Consider the following 8,834-nt stretch of genomic DNA (forward strand, 5'->3'; position numbering starts at 1 on the left):
ACATAAACTGACCTACCTGACACATACACTGACCTACCTGTCACATGCACTGACATACGCTGACCTACCTACCTGACATATACTGAGCTACCTGACATGCGCTGACTTACTGACATGCACTGACCTACCTACCTGACATACACTGACCTACCTGACACATACACTGACCTACCTGACACAAACACTGACGTACACTGACCTACCTACCTGACATACACTGACCTACTTGACATGCGCTGACCTACCTGACATGCACTGACCTACCTACCTGTCATACACTGACCTACCTGACATATACACTGACATACACTGACCTACCTACCTGACATACACTGACCTGCCTGACATGCGCTGACCTAACTGACATGCACTGACCTACCTACCTTACATACACTGACCTACCTGACATACCCTGACCTACCTACCTGGCATACACTGACCTACCTACCCGACATGCACTGACCTACCTACCTGACATACACTGACCTACCTGACATGCACTGACCTACCTACCTGACATACACACACTAACCTACCTGACCAGGAGACAGACTTCACGTGTCCTGCAGCAGCAGCTCAGCTCAGCCGTGGTGTGCGAGGCAGTCAGAGAAGAGCCGCCCGCCCGAGCGCCAAGCGGTGATCGATGTTGCGCGGCGGATGCATTGTAATTCCTGCCTTCTGGAGCCTGCAGCACCTATGATGGATGTCACACGTCCTGCGGTCCCGCCATTGGACCAGTGGGACGTCCAGCATAGGCGCTGCAGGCTCCAGAAGGTGGGACCTGCTATGTGACTCGGCCGCACTCAGCAGCACTCGGTGGTGCTCGGGATCAGATCGGTCCCCGCTCGGCGACGCTCATCGCTAATAATAGAACAGTGCCCACCCGAGACCCTGGGCTTTTTGGGGACCCACTCGGGGCTTCAGCCACTGTCAGCCCCCCCCACCGCCGATGCCACTGGTGCAGTGTTGTTTTTACACCAAACATATCTTTTGGAATTATGGCCAAAAAGTTCAACCTTGGTTTCATCAGATGATAACACATTTTCCCACATGCTTTTGGGGGACTTCAGATGTCTTTTTGCAAAATTTAGCCAGGATTGGATGCTTTTCTTCATAAGAAAAGGCTTCCGTCTTGTCACTCTACCCCATAGCCCAGACATATGAAGAATACGGGAGATTGTTGTCACATGTACCACACAGCCAGTACTTGCCAGATATTCCTGCAGCTCCTTTAATGTTGCTGTAGGCCTCTTGGTAGCCTCCCTGACCAGTTTTCTTCTCGTCTTTTCATCAATTTTGGAGGGACGTCCAGTTCTTGGAAGCTCTCTGTGGACCATGGCTTTTGCTGTAGGATGAAACTAAGAAAATGTCAGGAACGACCTACTAGAACAGCTAAACTTTATTTGGGGTTAATCAGAGGCACTTTAAATGATGACAGCGGGGTACTAACTCCTATTTAACATGAGTTTGAATGTGATTAATTCTGAACAGAGCTACATCCCCAGTTATAAGACAGTGTGCACACTTATGCAACCAGAATATTTAATTTTTTTATTTTTACTTCCCTCCCCTAAAAGATTTTATTTTATTTTTCAATTGAGTTGTACAGGTCACATTAAAGTTGGAAAACGTTCTGAAATGATTTATCTTTGTCTCATTTTTTTTACATCACAGAAACCTGACATTTTAACATGGGTGTCCAGACTTTTTACATCCACTGTATATGTATGGTGACTTCCAGAGAAAATACAATGATCCAAACCTAACGTCTACAAGAAAGCTGATCAATTTAATTCACAATATGGAAAAATACGTATTGCAAGATGGCACCGACTGTGTGTAATCTTGCAAATCACAAATAAGTAAGCCATAGGGCCAGACGCTCTCCTAGGCTATATAGGGTTAACAACTAGCCAAATCATCTATATCTTTAGGGACTTCCATCTACCTTCCAGCTACTCTGGCAAAAAATGAATGACTCAAATACGATAAAACCCCCAAACTATCTTTGTAACAACCAGCTTGTAAATTAATCATCTATGTCAATATTATGATTTTTCCAGGAAAATTACCTGTGGTCTAGTAGTATCAAAATAGTGCCATCTTGATACTACTAGACCGCATATCATTCAACAATTCAATGGCTCATCTGCCTATCAGGGGTGTGGTGGGAGAGCTTTTGTTGAGATGTTGAGATTCCAAGGAGTTTTGTTTGTAGATTTTAGGAAAGTAGGAAGAGCTGCTTTAGCCAGCATGGATTTTGACTTAGGCCCCTTTCAGAAGGGGCATATGACAGGTCAGTGTCCGCTCCTCTATGCAGAGCGGACATGGACACAGCTCACTGTTCTCTATGGGGTGGTCGATTGGAAACGTACTGCCTGTCCGTCTCCATCTGACTGTCATCCAAACTGATCCGCCGTCCGCTGACATCCGCTCTTCCATAGAGAGCAATGGGTGGCCTGATTGGGTCCACCTGAAAAACAGACAGGCGAACCCGATCGGTCAGCTGGTGGGAAAGGGGCCTTAGGCTGTATTCACACCTGAGCGTCGCGTTTTTAAGCGTTTTTTTCTGGCATTTTTTGGGGGGGAAGTTTGTATGCGCATTATTGAGCGTTTTTGTACAGCGTTCTTGAGCATTTTTTCATTTGCCAATACAGAAAAATATAATCTGTTTTATCATTTGTTGCTGGTTTTCATTTTTTTCATCCGCTTTTATTTATTATTTATTTATTCATTTTTAAACTTTTTTTTAAGGTGTTAAGTGTTAGGGGTTAAAGTTTATGGTTAGGGGTTAATTTATTTATTATTTATTTACTTCATTTTATGTATTTATGTTGTTAGGATTATGGGTTAATATTAGAGTTAGGGGTCAATATTAGGATTATGGGTTAAGATTAGGGGTTAATATTAGGGTTAGGATTAGCGGTTTATATTAGGTTTAGGGGCCAATATTAGGGTTAGGGGTTATTATTAGGGTTAGGGGTTATGATTAAGGTTAGGGGTCAATATTACGGTTAGGGGTCAGGATTAGGAGTTAATATTAAGGTTAGAGATTAGGATTAGGGGTTAATATTAGGGTTAGGGGTCACTATTAGGGTTTGGGGTAATATTAGGGATATGTTTTTATTTATTTATTTATCTATTATTCTTTATTTTTTTTTAATTTACTGTAATTTATTGTTTATGTATTTTATATTTTTTTATTATTATTTAATTATTGCATTTGAGCAGGAGTACTGCCAAAACATGCAACAAAAGTTAAAAAAACACCCAAATCAAGAATTTCCATGAATTTCTATGGAACAAAAAATGCTTCAAAAACGCACAAATCTGCCTGATTCGAGCTACAAAAAAAGCTTCAGGTGACTTGTAGTGAAGATGTGAACATCTCCATAGAGAACTGTTTTTTTCTCCTCCAGCATTTTAGGGCTTTGGGCTTCAAGCTACAAAATGCTGAGGTGTGAATGGGTCCTTAGAGCTACAAAAGATCACTCCATAAAATTAAGCTGGTGCCCAGATCACTGGGTGAAAATAGAGGGAAAAGGCATAAAAAAGAAAAACTAATACAGTCACTACATCTAATGATTAGTAAACTGCAATATATACATTTTTGGTTTGGGGTTTAATACCATGTTAAGATTTTCAGCTGATCGTTCATTCGTTGATTAGTGATGGATAACTTTGCATTCATAGCTCTGAATAACAACAGCTATCATATAACCTGAATAATTCATAGAAGGTAGAGCTTTCTTTTTGGCAGTAGATATATGCAAAGTTTTTTTGCCCAAAAAGATAAAAATCCCTATGCTCATAGTGATTTTTCATTTTCTATGTACACTGCATGGCACATGGCATAGGGGTGTTCCTAGTTTATTGCCTGCATCTGCATGTGGAGGACTTCATAATGATTGGCCATCCAATGGCAGAAGAGGAGGCTGGGTGGAGGATACTACACTGGAAGGTAAGTGTGCCTTAAGGAGCGGAGGACATTGTCACCCCATTTAAGGCTGTGGTTCTCAGCCAATGCAATAAGTGTCCCAGAGTAATATATTTGTCCTGGCTGTCCAGCACTGGAAGTTTTTGCAGCTTTTCTAATTACTAAAAAAATATGTTTCTCCACTACTAAATATTTCTGTTAACTTTTAACCCATCCCTATGTGACTGCTTGGCACTTAACTATCCCCAAAACTGAGCTGTTGACACTTATATGACCACCCAGAAATTCAAACTTACAGTGCAACTACACTGCATCTGAGCACCGCAAGCGAAAAATGCTTTATTCATTCTTAATATTCAAAGCAAACTCACCCATCCATCCATGTTTCCATGAGAAATCTCTTTGAAAAACACCCTCTAGAATTTGTGGCTGTGGCTTTCTTGAATAAGGGCAGATGACTCATTTAATTCCTGGAATTCATCTGCCCTTAGATCAGGCATGCAGATAGGAGGGTGGACCTAGCTGAGAAAACCCCTCCACCTCTCCTGAAGACTCCTGGGACGTATGACATAATTTGCTAAGGCCTGGAAAGAAGGAAATACAGTAACTGAAGAAATATGATATACTTTGCTGTCTATTTATGCATGCAGACATCATAAGGATTAAAATATGTTTATTGAGAGTGTGAAATTACACTTTAACCTGTCCCTAAAACTGGGCAAGAATGTTAAGATACCTTTTGAATTGTAATATAGTCAGGTCCATAAATATTGGGACATCGACACAATTATAATCTTTTTGGCTCTATACATCACCACAATGGATTTGAAATAAAACAAACAAGATGTGCTTTAACTGCAGACTTTCAGCTTTAATTTGAGGGTATTTACATCCAAATCAGGTGAATGGTGTAGGAATTACAACAGTTTTTTATGTGCCTCACACTTTTTAAGGGACCAAAAGTAATGGGACAATTGGCTGCTCAGCTGTTCCATGGCCAGGCGTGTGTTATTCCCTCATTATCCCATTTACAAGGAGCAGATAAAAGGTCCAGAGTTAATTTCAAGTGTGCTATTTGCATTTGGAATCTGTTGCTGTCAACTCTCAACTCTGTCAATATGAGATCCAAAGAGCTGTCACTATCAGTGAAGCAAGCCATCATTAGGCTGAAAAAACAAAACAAACCCATCAGAGAGATAGCAAAAACATTAGGTGTGGCCAAATCAACTGTTTGGAACATCCTTAAAAAGAAATAATGCACCGGTGAGCTCAGCAACACCAAAAGACCCGGAAGACCACGGAAAACAACTGTGGCGGATGACCGAAGAATTCTTTCCCTGGTGAAAAAAACACCCTTCACAACAGTTGGCCAGATCAAGAACACTCTCCAGGAAGTAGGTGTATGTGTGTCAAAGTCAATAATCAAGAGAATACTTCACCAGAGTAAATACAGAAGGTCCACCACAAGATGTAAACCATTGGTGAGCCTCAAAAACAGGAAGGCCAGATTAGAGTTTGCCAAACAACATCTAAAAAAGCCTTCACAGTTCTGGAACAACATCCTATGGACAGATGAGACCAAGATCAACTTGTACCAGAGTGATGGGAAGAGAAGCAAAGCATACCACCTCATCAGTGAAGCATGGTGGTGGTAGTGTCATGGCGTGGGCATGTATGGCTGCCGATGGAACTGGTTCTCTTGTATTTATTGATAATGTGACTGCTGACAAAAGCAGCAGGATGAATTTTGAAGTGTTTCGGGCAATATTATCTGCTCATATTCAGCAAAATGCTTCAGAACTCATTGTACGGCGCTTCACAGTGCAGATGGACAATGACCCGAAGCATACTGCGAAAGCAACCAAAGTGTTTTTTAAGGGAAAGAAGTGGAATGTTATGCAATGGCCAAGTCAATCACCTGACCTGAATCCGATTGAGCATGCATTTCACTTGCTGAAGACAAAACTGAAGGGAAAATGCCCCAAGGACAAGCAGGAACTGAAGACAGTTGCAGTAGAGGCCTGGAAGAGCATCACGAGGGATGAAACCCAACGTCTGGTGATGTCTAAGCGTTCCAGATTTCAGGCTGTAATTTACTGCAAAGGATTTGCAACCAAGTATTAAAAAGTGAAAGTTTGATGGATGATTGTTAATCTGTCCCATTACTTTTGGTCCCTTAAAAAGTGGGAGGCACATATGCAAACTGTTGTAATTCCTACACCGTTTACCTGATTTGGATGTAAATACCCTCACATTAAAGCTGAAAGTCTTCAGTTAAAGCACATCTTGTTTGTTTAATTTCAAATTCATTGTGGTGGTGTATAGAGCCAAAAAGATTAGAATTGTGTTGATGTCCCAATATTTATGGACCTGACTGTATTTATTTCTAGTTTATTTATTTGTAGATTTCTCTTGAATCGCAAAATCACCTTTTTCCCCATCTATGCTAAGCAGCATAGATGGATGGATTTACAGTGTCGGATATTGTATTATGAGAGCCAGCACACCTCCATTGTCAGAATCCCTGAACCAATCAGATAAAGGCACTGTTTAATAGAGAATTTCTAGCACCTTCAGCAAAAGTTGAAATGGGTAGTGCCAACAGGGTTACTCACAGAACAAATTTCAGCCAGTTCAGCTGGCTGAAATCTGAGCTGTGTGTTGCACCTAAAGTCAATAATCCCCAATAATATTTTACAGTTAATCCTGCTCCAGGGCTGATAGTTTTCACGTATACGCAAAAAGCAAAACATTTTGAGATTTAGGCCACAGGATAGCCTCCCTCCCTCTAGGGGGCATGTCTAGAAGGTTGGAGAAGGTTACATCACACCACGTGACTTCATCAGCGGACTGATGAAGTCACGTGTCGTGATGTAACGAGTAGGGAGTGGCTGGATATACTGAATGAACTAGGAATTGATGTAAGAGGTGTCTAATGCTGTCTACAACAAATTGTTTGCACCCCTACTGCTGTTTTTTACTGCTTTTAATGTAAGAGTCCATTTTGGCCTTTAATAAATTGAGTTTAGTTAAACGTTTTTATGCTATGGGAGGCTTTTTCTTTATCCCCTTATAACATCTGACAACATTGGAACCATCATATAATCGGGGCCTGGAAAGTCGGAGACACTGGTGGAAAACCTGTAGCCGTGTCCAGCATTACCAGAAACCGCAGTGTCCTTGTGGGATCAAGAGATGGAGATTTGATCTGTCCCAGGGAGATCGTTAAGGTGGTTTATATTCCTCATTGAGGTAAAAGCTCTGGGAGCATTATGATCACATGAAGATCACATATAGAAGAATCATTCATTACAAGAATTGTTTTTCACAAGTTTTGTAGATCATAGGAATTTTGGCACATTGTTTGAAAAAGACTTTCTTTCACAGCAATTGACCGATCGTTATCATTATAATTTTTGTGCATTTTTTGATGGATTTTTTCACAGTAATCATTTCAGTGTATGTTATCCAATTGTAGGAAGTTGCGCTGATCACTATTACATTTGTAAAACAAAAGCTTGGCTCCTGACCGACTGGTGTGAAAAGACAAGATGATTAATGAATGTCCTGCTACAGAAGATCAAAGCGCCAGCTAAGCCATGGACGCATACTGCCCCTAGAGGCCAATACAGCAGGGCGGACAGTAAAATAATATATTGAGAAGGACTGCCCCGGGCTACTTTCATTCGTTAGAAACCTAAATGGGCAGGCAATGGGGTTGGGTCTGGACGGGGTATGGATGAAGTTTAAAAAGTGCACGCAGGAGGGAAGTTGTCCCTTTTGCGCTCTTGGCTCGTGCCTGATGGCTCTCTCTCTATCATCTTGAGCCCAGCTGAGGAGACAGCGATAGGTATCTTTGATGTTCTTGTGTTATATGTTCTGTTGTTATATGCTTTGTAATGTCTTCCTTTAGTATCTTCATGTTAGCATTTTCCTATTTTCTTGGGAAATAAATAAGACGTTGTTTTACTAAGCAGTGTGTTTGTTTTCGTAGCTAACCTTATATTATTGTGATATTAACAGTAACTATCAGAGTTTTAATAGACTAGCTAACTATAGGAATAGACAAAATAATACATATATGGAATAAATAGAGGGTATCTGTAATCACCTTTGTTTAAAACTTAAACGTTTAAAACTTAATCCAGTCTCAGATTTTATTTCAATTGGCACCCCAGAAGGCGTGTGGAATTTATTTCTGCACAGAATCCAAACCCTAATGTATTTTTGTCTAGAGTCCCTATAAGCTAAGGAATCAACTACACCTGGAACTGAAAGTCTTCTCTACCGTGGACAAGATTCATGCTGGTTCGTGAATTCTGAATCCCTGCGTGAGTGGTCCTGAAAGTTCTATGAAATATTTCATCAGTGAGCGGACGTGCAAAATCTGGTGAGATTTTTTGCTGGTATATGTGTATGTGTTAATGTTTATTGTATTGCTAGTGCAAATTGTTTTAGGCCTGTGTAGCTGGTCAAGAGTGCCGGTGAGTGAGGGGCTGATCACCCTTGGTTATCTGATGTAGCCTGTAGATTGACAGGATAAACCACACATCTTTGAGAAGAAAGTGGGAGAAATATAGATTTTTTTTTAATTAGTTTATTTATTTAATTTTTTTATTAGTTTATTTTTTATTTTTTCCCACGTGAGAGTGAAATAGCTCTCTGTTCCAATATAAGTTCAATGTGGCCTGCGATCTAAGGGGGCTAAAAATCAGTGGTCATAAGGAGATAGTAAGGCATTGATTAAGAGTGTCCATGTCTCCTGCGATGGAACTACAAGTCAATGTTAGGTTTTAAACAGCTTTATCTGTGTGCCTGTGTCTCTGTGTGTCTTGTGTATGTAGCTGTTGTATAGACTGGTTAAACAACCTTCAGTGTACATTAATTAGCAAGTCAA

This window comes from Aquarana catesbeiana, linkage group LG13, assembly GCF_042186555.1.
Source record: "Aquarana catesbeiana isolate 2022-GZ linkage group LG13, ASM4218655v1, whole genome shotgun sequence".
Lineage (NCBI taxonomy): Eukaryota > Metazoa > Chordata > Amphibia > Anura > Ranidae > Aquarana > Aquarana catesbeiana.